The following is a 12,108-nucleotide window of genomic DNA, read 5'->3' on the forward strand; positions in this document are numbered from 1 at the left end:
GATTTTCCCTGCAAGGGTTGAAACACAGTATTTCAAAACTTGAACCAAGTTGACTCAACTCAGTCAACTCAGCCAGGTTAATCCCTGAGTGTATTGACTTGGCCAGTAACTCAGATCGGAGGACTAGTTAGGGCCACTTTGGTACTGAATTGCCTGAGTCAAGGCATGACTCGACTGGTTTAGTACCAGCATAGATCCAACTTAAATACGGATCTAACATGAGTCGAGAGGGATCCAGTTTCTTCAGGTGCAAAATTTTTTATGACCAAACATTTTTTAAATGTTTTGTATAGTTATTTAATTAATTTATTTTTTTTAGATTTTTTAAATGTATTATTTTGGCCGACATGAGGAAAATTTCAAATTTGATGATGGACAGACACCCTTACACATCATACTGGGCTGTAGAATGAGCCTCTCGGCTCAACCAAAACCCTACTCAGCTGTAACAAAAGGATCAATCCTCTATGCATGCATGCATAAGATACCACTTGTAACACACCCTTCTACGATTTTTTTTTCTTTTTTGAATGACTTGGACTTGGCCATTATTCGTGTTGATTCCCAATACCCTGTCGTGGAGTTTGACTTACTGTCCCCGCCCTCCTAGTTGTGTTTTAAATGGTAGAATTCTGTTAGATGTATTTGCAAGACTGTAAGTTACCCTCTAAATACTTATTGCAAGTTTAAATAACAGGTCTGCGGGCTGCCTTGCATACTCAAGCCTGATGCAGCTGTCAACCCTAATTTCAAGCTTGTATGTATGTATTGTCCCATAACCTGTATTGGGTGAACCAGGATCTTCTTGGGATTTGACTGCTTAACATTTGGGTGACTGACACTCAATCGATTGTCATTTGGTCAAGGGCTTTCTCATACACTAGTGGGTGACAGATCACTAGAGTGACCAGACAGATTTGTCTTTGTTGCCACCGTTGGTCTCCACTAGGAAATTTATTTTTGGAGGTTTCTTCTTGAACCTCTTGTGATCACAATCATTGACTCTCCCTCTACTTCTGCTACAGGGTATAATTGTTGGCTTGGTTATGAGAGCTTGGAATCCTGTTGCATGAATTTGAATTATTGACCCAGGAGATTTTCCAAGGAAATCAGCGCAAGACTATTGTCTAGAGGGCAGTATAATCATAACTGCTTGCCACAAAGGAAGGCCATTGTATATCTGTTATGCATCACAGCTGTGAGCGGGTTTACCATGACAGCCCTTAGGTTCAGAGTGTATAAGAGATGGTGTTCTATCATATATTAGCATGACAACCCTTAGTTCCAGAGTGTATTATATATAGCAGTCCATACATTCCTCTCTATGTAACGAATGTGAAGAGTCATGTCATACAAGCATCAACACACATGTTTATGGCTATTGTAAGATACCACAAAAGCATCAATATGTTCATGACCACTTCCAAGTTTTTAATGCTGTAGATACCATATAAAAACTAATTGCTTATGTTCTTAGCCCTAACATGGATAGGCTTTCAAGTAATTAATTCTCTCATCTGGAGCACCATTTATTATGTTTTCTGTGTACACTCTATATCCCAGCCGTACAGCAGAACTGCATCCATTTCCAGAGTATTAATAGAGGTTTCTGGACAGACCATTAACTTGATTGTTAGTCATTCAGCAATTTAGTGATAGTGATAGTAGTACAACAATGACTATCTCCTTGTTGTCCGGGGATGGAGCATGATTATGCTACTCAAGTACATGGTAGATAGTAGGAAGCCAAGTCTTTACTCTTCATATGCGTAAATACCCAATTTTTTGACATCTGGAGGTTGTAAGGGAAATCTCTGATTAACAAACCTCAAAATCTGTTTGAAAATGCTGAGCAATATATTGCAAGTAACCTCTGAGTTTCGTATGATCCATGGGTGCGGTAGTAAAGATATTCTACAGCTAACCAACTCATCTGTGCAATCAAAACCACTATGCTCAAATTCGTCCTGCTAGCAATCTAATTATATTAGCCAGCAAATAGAGCAAAGGTGACATTCTGTTACTAGCTTTTATTGCTGTTGTTAAAGAGAGCATATAACATTTAAATGCTCAGGAATAGAACCACGTGAGTCAACAGGGTATGTACATGGCTACAGTAGGACAGAGTCATAAGTAATATGCCAATTTTGTACAATCCCTCAACGAAACATGTGTAGAACTACACTAGGAACAGAATTATGGTCAGCCTCATTTAGTATATTCAGTTTGTACATAAATCAAACAGTATCACTCTAGGCACCCTCAGAAGGCTGGCTTCTCCACCTATGAACCTCACGGATTACAATCATGCGGTCTATCAAGTGCTAGACCATCATAAGTAGACCTAAGACCTTGCCTTATGTTCTCTAGGAACTATATTGACCCTCAGGTTGTGTAAACCATTCACTTGGGAAAACTCGTTTAGCACATGGGCAGACACAGTACCTAAGAGTACAACATTGCGTATGGCCACAATACCTCATTATACTGCATTGTCCATGACTGCCAGAGGCATACAAAATACCATGCAGCTTAGGGAAGCACCTGCGAGTTGGTAATCCTGGCATGTGATAAGTTGATATAGTTAATTGATTATCTCATAATGGCATTGGGGCAGGGTTCAAGATTTTCCTCCCAACCATTGGCAAGCTGACAACAGTGCAACTGCCACTGATTTTCCTCCCAATAATCAGACCAAGGATTCCAAAGGTCTGTCAGACCAGGGATTCCAGAGTCAGGGACAAAATTATTATTAACCATTGTCAGTATAGTATGCCTACCGATTGAAATATGTCCAGGGTTAGAACAGAGTTTTAAAGTATATGCCCCAATCTATACATAAGGAGTATCATTCCAGTTGTACTGGTTATTCGTACTATGTTGATTCCATGAGTTGCTTCAAGTGCCAGATACCTTCATCTGAAGCCTAGGGACTTAGTATTAAGGAGACCTAACACTAGCCCCAGGTGTACTTGTCTCTTAAGAATAATACCCTTTGCAAGTCGTATAGATTGTGCAGTCTGTGGTCATAGACTTCTAGGTGTACAGCAGAGGAGAAGACTACACATTCATGCCTAATGTTCAGCAATGTTCGAGGCTGCAAATTTCAGATGTATGCGCATACAACATGATTCAAGTCTTGAAAGTTAGGCAATACTTTGCCATTTTGTATACTTGATTTGTAGTGAACTGTCTTGAACGACTCCCAAGCATCATAGTTGTTAAGACACCTCAGATTGGGCATAGGGATAGGTCTCACAATTTTCCTCCCAACGCCAGGGATTCCAGAGGATTGTTCCCCTCTACCCTGCATATTGCATTTTGATTGTACACTGATACAGGGATTCCAAAGGTAGTTTTTCCTCCACCCATCAGTCCATAAGGGACTCCAGAGATACACATCTCCACCCATTGATCAACAAGGGGCTCCAAATGATCCGTAAACTATCATGGATATTCCACTGAACATTTCGTCACAACAGATCTAATAATATTATATTAAAAATCTGAGATTCTACACTATTACAGTTTTATTTAATTTCTAGATCTGTGAAATTAACTGTAATTAGTGCATGCATGTAAAATTAAATCAAGCAGAAAAGTAGAGAATGACAAAATAAGCTCACACACACATAATACCCAAGATATGCTCTCTGGGAAACCCTTTCGAGAAAAGACCCAGCTAGAAGGTGAGACCGCTTCGCTCTCTTTCTTTGTCTGGAAATATGGCTGTAGATACAAAGAAGTAATGTTTGTGACCTATGGGCTACTACATTGCACAGATCCTCTCTATGTGCTCTACCTCCTATCTCTCGTGGCTATCTTTGCTCAACTATAGAAAAAAATGCTCTCAAAAGAATAAAATGTCTCTTCCTCCTAGTGGCCCGGTTATAACACAACCAAATAGCCTACTAGTGCTTAAGTTTGACTACATCAACTCTTAACTAGAGTTACAAAATAGACTCTTCTAGAGTCTTTTACATCAAAAACATGTGGCTAGCCCATTTTCCATGAATAATGGGCGCTGACGCGACATCCTCCTGAACTATAGGTGTGAAAACAGGAAGGTCAACTTCTGAGTGGCATAACTTTTGCATACGGACTCCGATTGACGTGATTCTTGCGTCGTTGGAAAGCTCTCTATGTGTAGAATAGCATGAAAAGGTGCCGCACTTTAGTAGCAAATTTTTACCCCCAAAAAAAATCGTTTGATGCCTCAAAACGCTCCCGAAAGGTTTCGGACCCTGTTTCGCCAAACTGGGTCCCACCGGTAAAAATGGTCCCGTGAGCTGATTCCTTCACTTTTTCACTCCAAAAGCATCGAGATGGATGAAAAACAATATAATGATCCAATTCGGATCACCAGAGATTCTCATCTCCACCCTTTGGTCAACAAGGGACTCTAGAGATTCTCATCTCTACTCTTTGGTCAACAAGGGACTCTAGCGATTCAGATCTACACCCTTTGATCAACAAGGGACTCCAGAGATATGCATCTCCACCCTTACTTTCCTCAAGGGATCCATAGATTTGTCGCCACCTTGAGGTTGCTCAACAACTCCACCCAATGTTAGGCATACTAAGCATTCTAGATATAGACAACTAGAAAGCTTCCTCCCCCTTTTCCTATTCCAATCGAAAGTCTTGAATTTGGACAATATCATCAATTACAGTTGCAGAGTATTGTGACAAGTGTATATTAACACTACATAGGTGAATATGCTAGTATTCTACGGACTACAAGGTCTTTTCCCTTTGAAATGCGAGGTTAATTTAGCAATAATATTAGCCAAATGTGGGTTTGACTGTGAGTAAACCGTCAAGCAATAACACACAGAGGATGGGTCTCAGTCTGCCAAGAACCCCTTAATTCATTCAATCAAATAATCAACTAGTCTAACCCTAGCACCTAAATACAAAATCATTCATAGTATGTTTGTAATTGGCTACATAACTTTATCATCTAGGCATCAAATAGATATGAAGATTATAAAAGCCTTAATCCATAAGCTTCCATCGGTTATTGTTGCTAACCTCTGGTGCAGCATGTCTTGCAGCGGCCCTCATGACACTATTCCCATCGTTCCAAACTCTTGATTCTCCTGCCCTGGCAACCATCTCTCCAAATTTTACTCCTCAGGTATTGAAGTCCACGCTAACCTCCTCTCAATATCCCCAGTTTTTCCCTCCTTCCTCACTGCCCTCTTGTTATCGCTCCCTTTTCTACTCTTCACCAACCCACTCCCAATCAGTTAGGGCCTAGCCCTGCTAGACCAATCATTGATGTCCCTCTGTCCCCATAGCATTGTCACTATTGGACTGTTTCCTTTGGCTAACCTACTTTCTGCCATTTGCCATCTTCTCATGCTCCCATTCTAAAATTGGCAAGGTGTGCAGAAAATATCTTTTCTTCCATGTGCTTGAATACCTGCAAAAAAATATGTTTGTGACCTTCCTTCCTTCTCTCCAAGTGTCTGAGTGTAGTCCTTCCACAAAAACATCTCTCCTCATACTTTGTGTATCCATTGTTTATGGTCAATGTTTGTTTTTCATAATCTAGGGTTCAATTAATTTGGAGAGTATTGATTAGGTCCATGGCATATACTCATACGAGCTCTCCCCTAACTTATGGTAACACAACTTCACCCATATAGGGTGATGTCCATATGAACAATTATAAACAAAACAACTTTAGAACACATCACTTGTTACCCTCATATATGACATAACTATCCCAAGCTATAATCATGTGCTTATTCAAGACAAAAGTACCTTCATTATTTTCCATATACAAAGGTGACCAAGGAAATATTTACAATAACCATACGGGTGCAGCAAGTGACCAAGTCAATTGAAACCATCGATGTACTTTGCAACATGACTGGGGTTGTTACAGTGTTGGTACGTCATAACCCTTAGGTGCATGCACTCTATATATCCAAAATATGAGCCCTTTATTTCAATTTTATGCCTAACTAGCCTTCTAGAAGCATCCACTAAAATATCAATAAAACTAATGGGCCCACCTGGAAATATAATAAAATATCTCGGACCAACATATCTAACTCCTTAACATAAGACCACTATGGGGGTAATAGTTACTTAAACAAGTTCCAAAAGGTGCCATTAAAGCTTAGATCCAAAATTACACCACATAAATTGCCATTAAGCAAGATTATACATCCTAACATCCCCTCGTCAATATTGACTAGGAGCACCTTGCAAAATACATATATATGTATCAAAATAAGATGAAGAAGTTGACATAACATATTAACATCACATCAAATCCTCACTTTATGTAAATTTCCTTCATCCCAAGCATAGATCTCAACTTCACAAACTTTGTCTTTGTAAAACATTCGGTGAAAATGTAGTAATCTATACTAAATTTTATTTACATGTATAAAACTCCAACTCAACAATGCCATCAAACATAAGATCTTTGATGTAGTCAACATCTAGCTTTAGAGAAAAAAAATTGATTCTTTGCGAGGTCACAACTATTTTTTGTAGCCTTCCTTTCAACAAGTCCAAGCTCATACAAAACATCCATGATCTACATTCTTTCCTTATTTTTAGACCTGGTATACTCAGAAGTAATGGATGCATAACCTCAATATTATTTTAGGCCTTCCTACTTACCCCTAAAATTGCATGTGCAATTTGGACATTCCTGCCAGCAGTACAATGATGAAGATGTGTATTCCTCTGACCTAGGTGTTTCATCTCTATGGATGGTTCTTATTTCAACCTAGGAGGTAGTATAAAAGATCTGATTGCTCATTCCTATTGAGAGAAATTTCAAAAGATTCATTCAAAGAAGGAAAGATTTCTTGCTCAACAATAGAAGGGCAAAGAACTCCCATCATTAAAAGGTCAATGTGAGAAAGCTCTAGCAGCTAAGCAAAGATGATTGATGAAATGCACAGCATCTTGTTCTCATGAACAACAGATGTAGGAGAACCCAAAACCATAGGTAATGTGCTTTAGTTTTCTGTTTCAGAGGTCAGATCAACACTATACAGTTTCCAACGTTAACTTGACCTCCACAGAGGTATGTGAAGTACGAGGAAATGGATCGATTGACTAAGTCAATGTGTGATCTGGTGAATACAATGGTAATGGCAAAAAGTATGAGTTGATTATCCAGATAATTAGAGCACTCTATTGTTGTTTGCATCAGTAATGAATGACCTTGTTTTCAGGAAACAAAATCAATGCATGTGTTGCTCAAATCAGATCAGAATGAAGCATATCCCCAGCACTAAGGCATTATTTTCACTTGGCATGCTGCATCAGTAATGAATGGCCTTGTTTTCAGGAAACAAAATCAATGCATGTGTTGCTGAAATCAGATCAGAATGAAGCATGTCCCGAGCACTAAGGCATTTATTTCACTTGGCATGCTAGGCTCTTCCCTATTGCTCATATTGATAATCTCACCTTGCTCATGTAGAATCTTGTTCTCTAGAAAGTAGTGGTGGCACACATCGAAAACTTATATTCAGTCTTGTTTAGCAGCAGAAAGGGTGTCCCCAATTTAGCTATTTTTGGACTTGACGAGGCACCATGTGAAAAATGAAAGTTTGGAAACTATATTTGACCCTTTTCGTGATGTACTTGCAGCAGCGATAAGATAAATTCCTCAGCAGACTTGAGACAGAACTACCAATAGCAGTAAACTTTGTTGTGGGGCTTTTGGTGGAACCGTGCTCAACGCCAGTTCATATTTGAGAAGGTTTCAGCCACAAGGAAAAATTAAAATATAGGGATTTCAGCAGTCAAAGAATTTAGCCCAAGCAAAGCCATGGACAAGGATAACTCCTTTCAAAAGATGGTGTTTGGCTTAAATTAATGCATACATTTCCAATTTGCAGGAAGACACAATTTGGTGGAGGAAGATGAATTGCTTCAGAATGTTTCATTACCATACAAAATTGGAAGTGTGTATTTCCAGATTTGATAAAGAAGAGATGCATTGGAAGTAAATGACTCTTTGAAAGTATCTTGTATAGCATGACATGCATGATGTGGAGGTCTATAACAGTCAACAATTTAGTGAGCATACATATTCCAAGCTCAAAGGAAGCAACAGATTGTAATTATTTGTAAGAGTAAGCTCTTCTTATTTCTGGAAAGAATGTGACTTTGGCATGGAGGTGCAGCCTTTGAGAGAGATCTGCTTTCCCTAATCTCTGATTATAATGGAAATGTCTCAGATTATATGATTGGTTTCCGATTCCCAACAATGGGAGAATTCTCCAGCAACTTTGGTGCTTCCAAAAATGCACTCACAACAGCAATAAAGCTCTCAAATCGCAGCATGCACCAGACAGGCTTTGCAGAAATGATAGAGGGGTATCTCCAACAGGTTTGAAATGCTTGGTAGGTGGAGGAACTAAAGCCAAATCTGAAGAGCGCTCCAAAAAGGATGATATAGGAACCTGAACTTATATAAACACCCAACATGATAAAGGATAAATGAAGATGTTTCAGAGATGATTTCAAAATTACTCAAGGTTGTTGAGGATTATTGGCACAAGTGGACCCCGTCGTTTTAATTCTAATTTATTAGGGTTGTTGGTAAAAGGTGGTTTAAGAAGAAGCCAAGTCATTTTCTCTTAGGATGCTCCATTACTTTGAACCCCTTGACACAGTTAAAGATAAGCCAGCTTACTGCTTTCATGAAGTTTTTTATGGATAAGGATGGTGACACTCATAGAGAAGAGGGAAACATTGTCCAAAGATAACTTGACATGGTTAAACCACCTTAAAAGATAAACACATCTTTATGAGTATGGTTGTGGGGTTGTTATGTTACACATCTTTAAAGTCAGATCCATTATTAATGTAGGGTGTTATTTTGAGGAGTGACCAGCAAACCCACTCTCCAAAGACCATGGAAGCACACAACATAGAAGAGGCGCCTACTAACTCTGATGGAGCAGTTAGAAAGTAGCTACTGTTGTTACCACACATTACAAGGGCACCTCACCTGATTTCATTTGCCTGAGCTATGTCTTAAAAGTTTGTTATTGGGTTACCTTATTAGGGAAGCACCCTAGTTTGATAATGTTATTTTAACAACCCTTGACCTGTGTTTGCACTAATCCATATGAGATCCACGATTCCAAGAAGGTAGTTATGTCAAGGAGGCAGCAAGCACATCATTTAAGTTTATAGAACATCCCAAGCAGGAAAGCTCCAGCCTAGAGGAAGAGAGTTGTGGCCTTGTTAACGTATTTTATTATTTATTCTAGGATAAATTAGAGGATCGGGTAATAATTAAAGATATTTTCTTATTTCAGGGGGAGACAAGAATAAAGGACATTTAAAGGAATAATAGTTCAATCCCCTTACCTTACAAGCAACCCTTGGACAGCCGTGAGTTATTCTCTCATTGGTGGGGAAGCAAACTCCTCTCATTGGTGGGGATGCAAACTCCTCATTAGTGGCTGCAAAAGAGCTGGAAACTCAAGTGGCTCCTGTATATAAAAATCCAACCCATCAGATAAAAAGGGTGAGGAGTTTAAAAATAACTGAAGACAGGACTGACAAAAAACCAACTTACTGTGAAAGCATTGTTGATAAAGTCCATATTCTCCTCTGCCACAACGCTCTCTCTTGCTATCTCTCAATCTCAGTTAAAACCGATCCACATACACATAACACAAACATACACATACAACGACACATACAACACTACACAGCACATTGTGTACAACACTACACAGACAACAGTAGACAACACATTGTGTACAACACTACACAGACAACAGTAGACAACACATTGATGGAGCGCTCCACAACACAACTTTACATGATACTGTCTCAGTGCCTGAGAGAGAGAAAGAGAGCGCCAGCAGAATCTGTTTAAACCAATTTGTTTAGATCACATCAACTTCCCTGCAAAATGAATAAAATAGACAATCAAATTAAGACGAATTAAGAGCTAAAGATGAAATAATCAGAAACCACTACAAACTAATTTATATTATATTCCTCCTGGTTGGTACTTAGTGTGGTTCTGAATATTCAACACAACTTCAAATCATAATAGTATTAGTTGGGGATCGTAGCGAATGTCATATCTGAAAGAAAACATATACTAAAAAAATCATGAGAATAGATGGGGATGGGTGATGTTTATTTCCTCGCAACTATGCTCACTGCGCATCCGAGCTACATAAAGTTATACCGATAGTTTTAATGCTTACTTTTCTATGGATTTCTTCTATAGGAAATAAAAGGGATAAAATCAGGTCACCTTCCAGGGTTCCTTAAATTCCGAAGATTCAGCTACAGAGAGCTGTTCAACAGCAAATTCATCAACATTTAAGCGAACGTATTCCCACACACCATGCCCTGACCGTACCGCAACAACAACTCATTGTGGAAGAATCATGGCCTCCTGAAACACGTATCATATTGTCATGAGAACCAAATAAATTAGCTTACAGTTTATGACAACCACACTGAAATCAACTGCTCCAGGAATTGCAATAATGTTGCATGCAATTTAAACAGTGGAAAAAGTCTGACTATACCTGGGTTGACCTCAGTGCATCTCCAAATAGCCCAAAATGGACATTAAGACTCTCATCATTCTCTCCTGTTACCTTTGTTAGTCAATTTAATAGTTGATGAAGCTGCACAGTCTTTTTCCCTGGTGTTACAAAGCCTGCAATGACCAACCAAAATCACAAAACCTGCATACTCAACATTCATTTCAAATTATATTCCCAGAAAACAAAGCACAAAAAAACATATATATATCCAATACACCATATCTACCATTCCTCCTTCCAAAGACAAAAGTCTCCTCACCTCCATGGCCTCCAATTGCTGTTAAGTTTTTTCCTCTGGCATTCCTCCTGTGGGTCTCTGAGCCAATTGATGCTTCTTTAAGAGCCTCATCCAATACGATATCATCTCGTTGGTAGAATGCATTGAATTCTAACATTCTATCCTATTTAGGTAGTGTAAAAGTCTCCTGGCCTCCAATTGCTGTTATGTTTTTTCCTCTGACATTCCTCCTGTGAGTCTCTGAGCCAATTGATGCTTCTTTCAGAGCCTCATCCAATACGATATCATCTCGTTGGTAGAATGCATTGAATTCTAACGCTCTATCCTATTTTTATTTAGGTAGTGTAGAAAGCCGGATCACTGTTCAGAAATCCGAGATCCCGTAATTAGAACATCATGTGGAAATATGAGTCACATTTCTCCAAAGAAAAGTTCCTGAAGCTCCTGAGAGAAGCTCAAGATAGATGTATTATTTTATTACTGCGAAGAGCTCATACTCTATGGTCATACGGACCAGTGGTGCATACTTGGGCACCATGTGGTATACACCGACCCCAAGAGCGCAACAAAGGCCGGGAATGCACCAACTGACAAAATTTTGCGGAGAGCATTCTACAGAGTTCCAGAATAAGGGACACCGACCTTAACCCCAGCCTCCATAAATTGCCATTTGATAAGGAGCTGCAAACAACGTCCTAAATAAGAGACACAGACCTTAACCCCAGCCTCCATAAATTGACCTTATGACCTTAACCTCTGTCTCCATAAATTGTCATTTGATGAGGAGCTTCAAACAGCGTCTTAGGTAAACTGGTGCTTCCACAGCAAGCTCTGAAAAGACAGAAAAACAAATGTCATGTCAAAGAACAAATGTCATCCCTTCTTAACTGTGGATTCCACAGCAAGCTCCTAAAGCTACAGAAAAACAAATGTCATCCCTTCATAAATTGCACTCTTCCTATCATAAATTACACTCCTCCCACCTCTCTCCCAGAAATGGAATCTTTACTCTATTTCAAACCCACACACCCTCACCCTGAATCAGCCCACTCTCTTCCAGAAATGGAAGCTTTGGCTCTATTTTCAAATCCACTACACCAAGAATCATCCCGCCCACCCTATCGAGTTTGTCTGGAGTCACATTATAGGATAATGTGATTATTTTATTAATGCTAATTTCAGTTAATGAAAACGATCCACTCTCTTCCCAGAAATGGAAGATTAGCCTCTATACCCAAGATCAGCCTGCGCACCCTGACAAGTTTGTCTGTAGTCATCATTGTAGTATCATCTTATTAT

General features: G+C 39.2%; 1 long non-coding RNA gene across 1 annotated transcript; it reads right to left on the reverse strand.

Annotated features, from left to right (window-relative positions):
- Nucleotides 1-10,331: 10,331 nt before the first annotated feature.
- LOC149231429 (uncharacterized) lies at nt 10,332-11,904 on the reverse strand. The gene is made up of 3 exons (XR_016247444.1): nt 10,831-11,904; nt 10,551-10,684; nt 10,332-10,414 (listed from the first exon to the last, which is right to left on the reverse strand). It is a non-coding gene; the product is annotated as an uncharacterized LOC149231429 (long non-coding RNA).
- Between the last annotated feature and the right edge of the window lie 204 nt (nt 11,905-12,108).

The sequence above is a fragment of the Pinus tabuliformis genome, chromosome J (assembly GCF_031772625.1).
Source record: "Pinus tabuliformis cultivar Carrire ecotype Pingquan chromosome J, CPIR1, whole genome shotgun sequence".
In the NCBI taxonomy this organism is placed as follows: domain Eukaryota; kingdom Viridiplantae; phylum Streptophyta; class Pinopsida; order Pinales; family Pinaceae; genus Pinus; species Pinus tabuliformis.